Below are 9970 nucleotides of genomic sequence, written 5' to 3'. Positions count from 1 at the left end.
ATTTTAAAATAGAGGTAAAGTCAAGTTATCACATTTTTCCTTTAAAGTTTCTGCTTTTAGTAACATGCTCAGAAATTACAGACGTAAACACCTGTATTTTCTTGCCTTTAAAAAATTTAAATCTCTAATTCACCTACAATTTAGTTTGGCATAGCGTGAGAATGAGAATCTAACTTTATTTTTTATAAATAGTGAGCCAGTTATCCCAATATTGTGTAGTGAAGAGTCGACCTCTCTTGTATACCTTGAGTGTAGGTTTATAAACAGGTAGTAAACAGAAGTAGACTCAAAAATGTCCTTTGCACTAAGAAAGGCCACATGTGGCTACCGGTCAGTTGTTCCCTTCCTCCTTCCTGCCTGGAGGTACAGGCTGGAAAGTGACAACCACGAAGACAAAGTCAGAGCAGAAAGACACGCTGAAAAGGGCCCAGGTCCCTCCAGGCATCACTGAGCAGGGACCATTTGCCTTAGACGGCAAATTGTCTGGATGCTCTATCTGCCATCTGCCCAAACCATCATTGGTCAGACTCTGTTCTTTCCATCTGAATACCCATGTAACTTGCATGTGACCCTTTCCTCTCTAATTTTATAATACTCACAGTAAGAACTGCTAGGATGGATTGCAATTTGCAAATGGCAATTTGTTGCCATTATTTCATTTAACCTTTCCAACAATCTTAGTAAGACAGACTCTACAGTACTTCCTTCATCAATGGCAGCTTTTCAGAGTAGGAAAAAGCAATGGATTAAATGTAGACACTCTCCCTATTTCAGAAACACTGAAACAAATAACAAAAAGCATCTCAAAATTGAGGAAATTAATGTTTTTGGAGAGACAGGGAGGGTTTCACTGCGTTGCTCAGGCTGGTCTGGAACTCCTGGCCTCTGGCGATCACCCTGCCTTGGCCTCCGGAAGTGCTGGGATTATAGGTCTGAGCCACCGTGCCCAGTTCAGAAAACATTTTCAATCATCCTGGCAAGCTCGACTACTTCACTGCAGGAATTCATCCTACAGAAACTGTCTTGAGCAGGGGATAAATATTTAGTTCTAAGGAGTTTATAGAAAGGTGCATTCAATGACAAACATTTATTACTGAGTGCCAAGGGTTCTAGGCATAGAGGATTACAGCAATGAACAAAACAGAAAAAAACCTCCTACCCTCGTGGAGCTGAAATTCTTGCAGTGCTTGTAACAGTGAAAAATTGCATGCAAACTCAATGTTCAGTAAAAGGGGGTTGCTAGCATAAAGTAATCCATATGACAAAACATATCCAGAGGGTAAGAGCTTGGGCTCTGAGTTAGGCAGACCTCAATTTGAATCCTGAGTCTGTATTTACTAGCTTCAGGGCTTTGGGTCCAGTCAAAACTTAATGAGACTTATCTTCCTTATATAGGAAAACAGAGGTACCAGGACGAGGGAGGGACTGTTTACAAAGGACATTACCCACCCCCGTCCTAAATATAACGGGTTGAACAGTACCCCTCAAAATTCATGTCTATCTGAAATCTCAGAAAGCGACTTTATTTGGAAATAGGGTCTTTGCAGATAAAGTTAGTTAAAGACCTGAAGACGAAATCATCCTGGATTCAGGGTGGGCCCTAAACCCAACCATCCAGGGAGGGAGATTTGGACATACAGACACACAGAGGAGGCGAGGAGAGTGACGTTGCCACAAGCCAAGGAATGCCAGGAGCCGCCAGAAGCTGGAAGAGGCAAGGAAGGGCCTCCCCTAGAGCTGTCAGAGGGAACGTGGGCCCTGCTGACACCTTGCTGTCAGACTTTGGCCTCCAGAAGTGCGAGAGAATAAATTTCTGTTGCATACACCGGGGAAACACTTTGGTGCTGGAATGAGGCTGGATCACTTCCAGCTGTGGCTGGCAGAATTCTAGGATGGCCCCAGCGACCCTCGCGGCCCTTGTGTGTGGGCGCGATCTGATGAGAGTGACTGGGTTACATTATCTGGCACAAGGCATCCTGCAGGCATTAGCCAACCAAACTAGCCAGGGAAATTATCCTGCATGGGCAGCACTAACCTGACAGCCTTAACAGGGATCGGCTCCTCCTGGCAAAGGGGACTGGAAGCACGAGAAGGATTCGACGTGGCAGAGAGGCTGTGTTGCCAGCTTTGGAGACAGAGGGGGCCACGTGGCAAGGAAAAGTGGGGGGGCCTCTAGGAACTGAGAATGGCCCCTGGCAGCCAGCCAGCAAAGAAAACTGAGGGGGACGACCTCAGCCCTGTAGCCACAAGGAGCTGAATTCTGCCCCAACCAGAGGCCCCCAACCTCCAGATGAGAACCCCAGCTGGAACCTTGCCTGGAGTCTCGTGGGACCCTCAGCGAAGAAGCCAGGCATGCCATGTCCAGACTTCTGACCTACAGAACTATGAAATGATAAACGGGTGTTGTTTTAAGCCACTAAGTGTGTCGTACTCATACGCCTGCCTGCTCTGACAGGTAGGTAGACCTCCACTCCCTGGAGCGGTAAAGTGACAAGTCCTGGTCACAGGTGGTAGAGCCAGGCCGTTCCAGATCTCTGCGCTCCTTTGTATTCCCGATTACTTCCCTTTAACCCATTCCACCGACAGCGTTAAACACATGCGCACCAAGAGCAGGTGGCAGAAATGAGTGGCGGTTGTTTCTGACCGTGCACCAGGCAGCCTTTTCTGCTTCTAACATCAGAGTACAGTGTGTTCTCACCTCACACAGAATGCTAAAGCTAGGAACCAGACGAGAGTGCTGACATGTGCAGTTAGCAGGAAAGCAGCACAGTGCAGAGAAGGAGGGCGTAGGCACAGATCCGACAGGCGTGTTCCAAAGGTAAGGTGCTGACGGAGCGTTCGGTAAATCCTACTGCAGCTCTGGGTATACGATCACCTATTAATCAGGGACGCTCACCTCTGCCCCCAGATGTTACCGAAAGGTGAGTTGAATTAAATAAATCTACAGTCCCCATGAAGATCAGCACCACAACGGTAGCAAAACCATTAGAAAACAACCTACAACCCAACTAAGGAAATGGTTGAGAGGGTTATTCACTGTTGGAGAAAGAAGTTATAAATAATGAAAGGGGCGAAGACTAATATAAAATGAACCAGTGGTGTTAGACTGGAATAAGAGGTTAAGTTATCAGTATAAACTCATGTTTTTGAATATATATACACAGATAGAGATACTGAAATATAGATGTGTATGTACACAGGGGTTTGTGCATGCATATATAAATATATTTCCTGGTTTTGTGTGCTAAGGCAATCTATTAATAGAAGCAATGATAACTCCAGTAGCAATGAGCACACCTAGCAACAAGATCTTGGTTTCTAAATACCATTCTCCAATAAAGGAAACCAGGACTACTTGGAGAAGTAGTTGATTCTAGGGCTGGGGCAGGGAAGTTATAAGCCTACAATAATTTGTGGTCCCAGAAATTAAAGAAATGCTAAAAAAACAACAAACAAAAAACAAAAAAAAAAAATCGGGGCTTACAAGAACACAGGAGAAAACCTAAAGGCGCTCCTAAAATGGCCAAAACTAGAACAATTTGAGCCACGAATAACTAATGATAATATTCAATTTTAACCCACAGAATAAAATATGATGTAAATAATCAAATACACAAATAAATGGGGAAGAAGGGCCAGCTCTTCCTTGCAACAGAATCCCGATAAGTAAATGTAAAAGGAAAGAGGGAAACAGAGAATCATTAGGCAAACACCACCGTAATCACTGCAGGTAGGATCCACAGCCGGATGCTACCATTCCGGGATGAAAGTATTATAGAAGGGGAAACAGCATTTGCATAGTCTCAAATTATTTCCTGAAACTCCAAAGGGAAAGAAAGTAACTTTTCCAGCATGGAGATCCAGCAGACACCAACTTAACTAAGTGGTCCGGGGGCACATCACAGTGAGACGCACAGACAATGCTCTGACAGGAGGCACCGTCATCGTTGTGGTGTTCCTCCCCGGCACGCATGACCTCACTCTGACAAGGAAAGAGGAAGTGACCGTTACAGATTGGAGCAGACTAAGGGGAAATAACACCCAAACGCACAATGTGGGATCACAGATGAGATCCTGGAACAAAAAAAGGACTGGTGACAATATTGGTGACATTTAAATAAGGCCTGCAGTTTTAGTTAATAATATTGTGCCAATGTTGACTTCCTGCCCTTGATAACTGCACTTTGGGGTGAGGAATGCGAGGGAAATCTCTGCCATATTTTTGCAACTCTAAATTTAAACTCTAAGGAAATATACTGCCATATAATCAGAGATCGCCTGACAGCGGCAGGATTACTGACTCCCCCATCCCCATACTCCTTTACACTCTACTTTTCAATACGCATGCATTACTTTTGTTCATCAGAAGAAGATGAGGTTTATAAAAATACCGAACAACTGTTTGGGGGATTCTGTGGGGTACAGTTCATGATGTACAGTCTCTGGGAGAGACTTTTAAGGGCTGTGACAAAGTAGGATGGAAAGGAGGGTGTGCCATGCTTCTGAGGGAGAGCTAAGGAAGGAGGCCAGAGGTCAGACTGGAGCAGAGGACATGGCTTTGGGGCCATGAGTTGCTCTACATAAGAGCGGCTGGTAGGCTGCACCCCAAGGCAGAGGGCCACTGACACAGAGCAGTAAGTCTTTGATACGGAAATAGCTCAGAGCTCAGAGGATACTTCTACCTTAGACCCCAGAACCCTTCGAAAATCCTGGACCCAACCTAAATTTCCAGCCGGGTGGCTTGCTGCTCCCTCTCTCAGCTGCTGTGGCCACCCCTGCCAGTATCCATACAACCCTCCTTGCCGGGACCCTGCGCTCTCTCTCCCTCCCTCCTTAGCTTCCAGAACTTGGCTCAATTCCACCTCTAGGAAGCATCCCTTGAATGCTCCTGCTCCAGCTGCCTTTCCCTCCTCTGGCCTCTACAAGTACCTGGAGTGTCTGTTCCACTCACTGGAGCTTAACGAAGGCCACAGATGGCATCTGACTCTCCACGCATGGTTCACGATCACTCTGGGAGCAGAGGCTGTGTTGCCTGTCTTCATGGAGGAGAAGCTCTCCTAGCCAACCTCCACCACTGAGGGTTCACGTGCCAAGAATCAGCTATGCCTACTCCCAAACCTCTTTATGCCAAATCTATTTGTCTTAATGATTACAATTTATTTAAACAGTAACTGAAAAATGAATGCAGAAAGAAAAAGTTTCGATTTCTAAGAAAATTAAACTAAGTGATCTAGGACAGCAATTCTGAAATTACGGTCTTTAAATGACTCCTGAGGTCCTGGAGGTAAAAACAACTTGTGTTATAATATTCAGAGGTTAAAAGCTTTTCACTCTCACTTTTCAGAGGATACGTGACATGTGATGAATGTGTCGTCTTGAGTTTTCTAGAAATTTCTAAGGTAGAAGTTTAGGGTATAAATGTGTGTTTTCAAAGATTAACTCAAGTTTGTTCTCTGGACTTTTAGCTGAGATCTTATCAATAAATTTAAGTTGTACCTACTATAATCACTATAATCCAATAAATCATCATTTTGAAATCCCGTAGATGTGCAAAAATATAACGACAAGGCCATTCTCACTCTTTATTTTGGAAAAGTTATTTTTCACGAAATATGCTTTTTATGTGAACGTGGAATGGCCTTATTTTTGTTGTTTTTAAATGAATATTTCTTAATTTCTCAGTTTTAATTTTTAATTAGATAGCTACATAAGGAAAAGACATAAAGAGTCCTAGGATCGAAAAGTTTGAAAATTACTAATCTAGAAAGACTTGTTACAAATGAAAAAAATAATAACAAAAAATTGCAATTAAATTAGGTGTGTACATAAAAGCGGTAGGCTTCTGAACATAGCCTGGTTTGCAAATGTCTTTTTTCACTTTTTAATGAAAGCTAATTAACAGATGTATTTAACCTTTTGCCTAGCAATCCCACTGCACGGAATTTATTCTGCAGTCATATTTTCGCAGGTAGGAAGTGCCGTTTGTACAGTTATTCATCGCAGCATGGTGTGTAAAGGCAAAATACTGAAATCAACCCAAGGTGGTGGTTGATGGCGGGGTTGGGAAGACAATGTGTGTTAACTTAAAAAAATGATGGCATTTCTGTATTATGGAATACCACACAGTTATATTAAGAGAGTTAGATTAAGAAAGCATTCCCTGTGCTGAGATGAAAAGATCCAATATAGTTGCTAGGTGAAACAAACAAGGTGCTGAACAATGTCTAAAATGCTACCCTGCAGCAGTTATAAAAGACAGGAGGGCAGGGCTTTGCTCTATTATTTCTACCACGTTGATTTTTGAACTATGTGAATACAGAGCCTAGTGAAAAAAATTTAATAAAATAAGTGGGAAATCACAGCCAATATACTTAGGTGTGATTCTTATATTCAAACAACTTGTAAATTTAATTACAAGGATCGAGAGACTCAAAGACAAGGCTATGGCCCCGAAGTTTCAGTGAATAAAAAAAAATACATGTTTTAACGTGTATTTTTTTAAAATTCCCAACTTTTAACTGATGTTATTTATTTATTAACTACTGAGTGTACTAAGAGAGCCGTGAGGGACTCATCGGTAACAAATTCAGGGCAGTCGCTTTCTCATTCCACCAAACCCTAGGATTCTCCCGGGCCTGCTGCTAGAGGAAGACAGTTAGAGGCCAAACAACAGTCAGATCTCAAGTTGCCACGACAGGGAATTCGATTTCCCCCAGCTGGGTCGCCAGGCTCCCTAGGCAGCCTGGTTCTATGGCTGCCCGGCCTCCTGTCCTTGTGCAAGTCGCTCCCAATCCCACCTGGGCCCAAGCGGGGGCCCCTCTGGGAGGCTGGGTGCCCACAGGAAGGGTGGGGACAAGGCAGTGGGGCTTGGAGACCCTGCAGTGAGGCTGCCCTGCTGGCCCCTGGGAAGGCAGGAGGCCCTGGCTGCCAGCAGTCTGGAGTTAACGGACTCTGGACTCCTTATCTCCTGGCATTCTACCAGCCTGCCAGCCTCGAGGTCAGAGAAGTCCCACTGTAGACAACCAGTGAGTCCCGGCCGGGCCCAGCAACAGGACCCCCGCCCCATGCCTCCAGGGAGTCTGGAAGGAGAAAGAAGTAGGAGACGCTACCAGAAGAAACTAATATTTCCCCTTTACCAGCCTCCCCCCAACTAAGCACAGGGACAAGTGGCTCCTTCCTCTTCTAGTTTCCAAGGAAAAGACTGTGGCTGTCAGAAATGTCACCATCACATTTAGGAATAAAAATAGAACCTGTCCTTGGTCTTCTCCAGCAAGTATCTTGGCCACTAGCAGCATGTAACTTGGGAACACCGGCTCACCTCTGGATCTAACCTCTCTGAACCCACTTTCTTTCATTAGAAAACAAAGGAGCTGCACTCAGAGATCGCCAAGTTCTACGGTCTGTAAAAGGGCTGAGCATTACTTTCCTCAGGCCAAGTGCGAACAGGCTATTACTCTGCCACAGTGGGGAGAGGGTGGTCTCGAATCCCAGGTGCACACAGCACTATAGCTCAGACCCAAGATCCTAAATATCGGACATGGACTGAGGTTCCTCCTGGAACAGTGGGTTGTGAGCAAGTAAGGACAGAGGAAGAGCTGCCGGCAGGATGGGTTTGAAAACAGAACCAGTGCTGTGACTGATATATACCATGTGTATGCACACACACACACACACACACACACACGCACAAACAGGCATTGTTACTTGTCACTGCTTCTTGGCTATCATCAGCCCAGAGAAGGAGTATTTCTTCTCTGAAGAAATCATAGTAATTCCCAGAACTAAAGGTGGAAAAAAATTTTCTTTTTTCCCCTAAGATTGCCCAATGGATCTTTGGGGACATCCCCTGGCAGGCCACCGAGAAGACCTACCCAGAAGGGCAGGGAAATTGCATTCATGCTGCTCAGGAAGAGATGAATCAGCCCCATGTCTGGGCTCGTACTAACCCTAACCAGCAGCTCCTGGGACCCCTAACTAACCCACTCCACCCCACCAAGATGATGATGATGATGAAGTGGATGAGAACAAGCCCTCTACTATGTTCCAGGCACAGTCACAACCCCCACCCCCCAGCCCAGTGAGGATGTTCTTTCTCTCCAGTAAGAGTCTGCTCTGGAAGGACAGCAGCCAGGCCACCCACACCCGCCACGGTGGCACAGCACAGACCAGGCACTGTGTATTTACGTGCTGAGAGTCACAGAGCTCTGGGGCCTCTCAGAGACCACAATACTCTTCCTCTTGACTAAACGACAAGGCCAAGAACGCAGCTGCCCCTGCCCCCGCCCACTCAGGTCAGTCGACTTCTAGACTCCACACTGGCTCTGCTGCTCAGTCGCACCTGGCTCTTATCTCCGGCTCAGCCCTGCCCTCTCCCAGGTCCCAGAGGCCAGGTGAGTAACAAAAGCCAGACGGAGCAGGAAGAAGCCTTCTAGCCTGGTCCTTCAGGAAGAAGAGGCAACACTCAGGGTCTCCCTCTAGTCAAGCCAACCGCAGGAAGAGGACCACTAATCTATCTCTGATGATCACACAACTGATGAAAAGCTCACCTTTCTGAGCCTCCAACAGGAAATGGAGCATGTGGCATGTGGCTTTTAATTCTAGCTGCTAAAAGTTATGATTCTGGACATTTCTTTTCTCATTTCATCAAGAAGGCAAGTTCCTCTGAGTTTTCAGGGCTTGTGTTTTAAGAGGTAAGGATTTCAGAACTGCATATACTGTGGATAAGAGTACTGACCTTGGTACTGACCTGACCCCTCCCAAGGTCACAGAGCAAGTTTAGGAGTACATCAGGGACAGAGGCCAGGGCAGATTCCCAGGCCAGTCCCCACCACACTCCAGCATCACCACTCCCAGCAGGAGCACGCCTGTCCCAATGGCCTGGGGCTCCTGGGGAAGAGCCACTGAAGATACAAATCCAAACCCTGAGTTGCTCCAAGAAGCAGGGTCAGGTATAAGCGGCTCCTGCCCCCACCCTTCCATTTAGGCCACAAGACACCATTGAGCCACTCACCCAATTGTGTCCAGAGTCGTCCTGTATACCCGAGCCATTTATCTATTAGGAGAAGCACCCTTTCTGGAACCCAGGTCAACACTAGATCCTCAAAACTAAACCCAGAACCCAGAGCTGAGAAGTTTTCCTGGCTTACTTGGACCTCCGGATCACATGATGAAACTGCCGGGATGGCTACTTTGTCCCACTGCCTTCCTTAGCCCACCGAGAGAGGGCAGCCGGAACGAGACCACCTAACTTGATCAGTCAGGACCAAAAATAGCCAAAAAGCCATCCTCGCGGGTGAGCCAGGCTGGAGTTTCGCTCAGTGCCTTCTCTGCCATTCTCCAGCCACGGGTCAGCCGGAAGATTTGGGACATTTACCTTCAGCAGGGAGGTGGTATGGTAAGGGACGAGAGGGAACCTGGACACAGTTCCTGGAAAGCAAAGTCCAGATACCCGCGCCCCGTGGAGCCGCCCCAAGAGCTGCCCATCAGATTGGCCCATCTGCCCTGCTTGCCCCGTGCTCCGTGTCCGCGGGTCCAGGGAGGCTGCCTCAGCCTTTCAGAGAGCTCCCCACGTTCTGGGCACCCTTCTCGGGCTCACACATCCCGCGCTCTCCTGCCGAAGGGGCCGCGGCTGTGACCTCCCTCCCCTGCCATCATAGCCCCGCGGCCAGGTGCCGCCTCCACCCAGCCGGCCGGGCCGTGCGCGGTGCCCCGGAGCGGCTCCCGGTCCCCGGCGCCCCCGCCCCCACTCGGAGCCCCCAAGCCTGGAGCCGCGCTGCCCCTGCGCGCCGATGCCCGGCCGGTGGCACCCCGCGGGCCCCGCCCGCACGCCGCCCGCCCTCACCTGGCGCTCCCGAGGACGGCAGCCGGCCCGCGCAGCCTCACCCGCAAGGCCCGGACGGCCCACAGCTGCAGGAGCGGCTCAGTCCGTGCGTCCGCGCAGGCACCGCGCGCCCGACCCCCCCTCGGTGCG

The 9970-nt window shown here is 47.8% G+C and overlaps 1 protein-coding gene across 2 annotated transcripts in view; it reads right to left on the bottom strand.

The window, feature by feature from the left end:
- Nucleotides 1–9970, bottom strand: part of SLC39A14 (solute carrier family 39 (zinc transporter), member 14) — a 43794-nt gene extending 33824 nt beyond the window's left edge. For both annotated transcript variants that reach the window (XM_012662996.1, XM_012662999.1), the window contains exon 1: nucleotides 9842–9970. The gene's annotated coding sequence lies outside the window, so the exon portion shown is untranslated. The remainder of the gene's footprint in view (nucleotides 1–9841) is intronic.

The sequence above is a fragment of the Propithecus coquereli genome, unplaced genomic scaffold (assembly GCF_000956105.1).
Source record: "Propithecus coquereli isolate 6110/MARCELLA unplaced genomic scaffold, Pcoq_1.0 Scaffold79, whole genome shotgun sequence".
NCBI lineage: Eukaryota > Metazoa > Chordata > Mammalia > Primates > Indriidae > Propithecus > Propithecus coquereli.
This window is presented reverse-complemented; position numbering and strand designations above follow the sequence as displayed.